This window comes from Charadrius vociferus, unplaced genomic scaffold, assembly GCF_000708025.1.
Source record: "Charadrius vociferus isolate BGI_N301 unplaced genomic scaffold, ASM70802v2 scaffold49, whole genome shotgun sequence".
Taxonomy (NCBI): Eukaryota; Metazoa; Chordata; class Aves; order Charadriiformes; family Charadriidae; genus Charadrius; species Charadrius vociferus.
The window spans coordinates 3,065,115-3,068,125 of NW_009661375.1; positions in this window are offsets into that span (position 1 = coordinate 3,065,115).

Consider the following 3,011-nt stretch of genomic DNA (forward strand, 5'->3'; position numbering starts at 1 on the left):
CCAGCCCAGGTTGCTCCAAGCCCCGTCCAACCTGGCCTTGAACACCTCCAGGGATGGGGCAGCCACAGCTTCTCGGGGCAACCTGCCCCAGGGGCTCACCACCCTCACAGGGTGGTATTATCTTCCTAATACCTAAGCTAAATCTCCCCTCTTCCAGTTTGAAACTATTACCCTTTGTCCTATCACTACAGGCCCCAGTAAAAAGTCCCTCCCCAGCTCTCCTGCAGCCTCTTTAGGCACTGGAAGGCCGCAATAAGGTCTCCCCAGAGTCTTCTCTTCTCCAGGCGGAACACCCCCAACTCTCAGCCTCTCCTCCCAGCAGAGGGGCTCCAGTCCTCGGAGCATCTTCGTGGCCTCCTCTGGACTCACTCCAACAGGTCCATGTCCTTCTGCTGTTGGGGGCCCCCGGAACTGGACACAGTACAGCACGTGGGGTTGCCCACCCTGGGAACAGCACCCAGTTGTGCCATGCTGCCTACCAGAGTTATGGTGCAGGTGTTCTTCAGTGAATTTCATAACAAAAGAGCAACACGACAGGACACCAAACACACTTGCTGCAATAAAATTACCTACAGTACTATTTTCTTGCCTTACAGGCAATGCAGCTCACAATACTTCTGCCCTCTCTCTCCTTGGAGGCCCTGGCACAGGTTGCACTGCATCTCCAGTAGTCCAGAGTCTCTCCAGCTTCAGTTCTACCTGATAAAATGTTCCACCATAAAATGTCCAAGCACACGACAGTCTGCATGCCTGTTTTTACACATAACCAGGGAACCACTGTTGTACACAATTTTTCCTTTTGCCCGGAGTAGCTGAAGTCTGTTGCAACATACCGAGTTCCGATACATAAATATCCTGCGCCTCATACAGTTCCAGTCTTGTAGGGCAGCTGCATTCTCTCCAGATGAAAAATGATTGATATTTCATTCAAACACTCTGAGCCCCGTCTCTCAAAGTACAGCTTTATTCCACGGAAGGCTTACAAAGCAACTCTGAAAGAAAGTTCCTTGATCAAAAGACTGCAGGGATATAAAGATGAATAAAAAATGTCAGTCTATTTTCTATAGTCCATTCTCAACTGTGTAATTTATAATCACTCCTCATCAGGGAGCAAGCTCATGGGTGAAGCTGCATCTACTCTCTTTTGCTACCATCTGACAGGTCTCAGCTATTTTGGCAGGAAATATGATCCATTTTTCATCTCAGGCATGCAGCTAGGTACAAATTATGAACCAAATCCTTACGTAAGTTCTTCTATCCGTTAAGATTACCACTTGCCCTCCTTTAAAAATCTGATTTTGACATTCAGCTTATGTCTCACCTGAAAAAGGAAGGTACACCTGGAGAAGGAATGTAGCCCTTATCTAAAAATAAACTAATTTTCTTTTAAGATATGACAAAACTGAGAATATAAAACATATCTCTGCAGCATCCTGCTGTATTTGGGGTTCTGTTAGGTTGCTTAGAGCCTCCCACCAGAGATATAAAAGTATTCCAGCATGAGCTGTAGACTTCTGTTCCACTGAGCCATCTGTTTTGAGCTCTGGAAGCCATGCCCAGCTCTTCATCTCTGCCACCTGCCATGGCTTTGTTGGACACCACAGTGTTAGTCTTAGCACACATGGCTTGAGAGCAGAGAGCCAGCTGAGAGCCTAATTGCTCATGATCAGACAGCACATCTACCTCATGCCAAAGGTGAATCGATGGAATTGTTTTGTTACACCGACCATGACAAATATCTCATTGTCATGTCTGTCACTGCTCCACTGGCAAAACCACAGGTTGCTGACTTTGCACTGTTCCTAAGCTTCTTTCTGAGACATCACATTGTAGCACTCCCTGACCTATAGATCTATACTTTGTCTGTTACCGGTGTTCTTCTTAACTCTTCCAAATGCTTATTCCTGTGTTTTAACCATCATGCCAATGCATCATTGTTCCAATTCTTCATTATAATATTAGCAGTTATTGACAGGAATAGTTAATGTCCTCCCTCCTACATCCAACAGAGGAATCATATGTCCCACTTTTGCAAGAAAATCTTCACAATTACTTTTTGGTGTCCTTTTTCAAGATGCTGAAGTGCTCATTTCTCACAAGCTCTACTTACTACTCTTTCTGAAGAGCTGTACCTGTTTTATTTTGAATTCCATTCATTCTGGATGGGTCCACAGTTCAGCTATAACTCACCGGGTTGTTGATCTAACAGTATAAGAGCTAGAAGGGCAGCGTAAGAGGCTATTACTTTTCCCAGCCTGCTGTTTAAGGGCAGACCAACTTAAAGACTATATGGCGGCAGGGATAACAGGGAGTGGACATCCCTCAAATAATGAGAAGTGGGTAGTTTGGGACATGACGGGAGATGACCCATCAAGATCCCAACATCAGCTTTATTCTGTTAGTTACCTGTAGCTCAGCGCTGGCCCTGATACGAAGGTCGGGTGCAGCACCTCTGGTGTTCTCAAATGCTCCACCATACCACCATGTGCAGCTTCTCGCTTCATCTGCTTCCAGGCCACAGATTAGAGGACAGCATTCACAGGATGTTTCTCTCTGGGGACAACAGTTTGAACTCCTATATAATTGTTTTAATTAATATCAGCTAGTATTTCATAGCTGCTCTTTCTGGCAGGAGCATAACTTGCCTCACCTTCAGAGAGACAGCGAGTTCCGCTGCTGTTGGCTTAAACTACCTCCCGTGTTGAGACCCAGCTCTTCCATTCTTGTACTGGATTTGTGTTTAGGTATCCTGTGCTCAGGGCTTTTTTTCCTGCTCTCCTGCTTTTTTTTCACAGGCTTCTGCATACTTTATTAGACCTTAAATCTCGCACTGCAACGTTCAGCCTGCCTCAGCGGGCAGAGGCTGTGTTCTGGCCCAGGGCAGCAGCCTGTACTCCCACTGACAGGGCCCCTTCCCGGAGCAGCTCAAGGGCAAATCTAGTCAGGACCCTCCACACGGCCCCCTCCGTGTCTCCCCCCCCCGCTCCCCGCCCCAGACCGCACCCGACCCG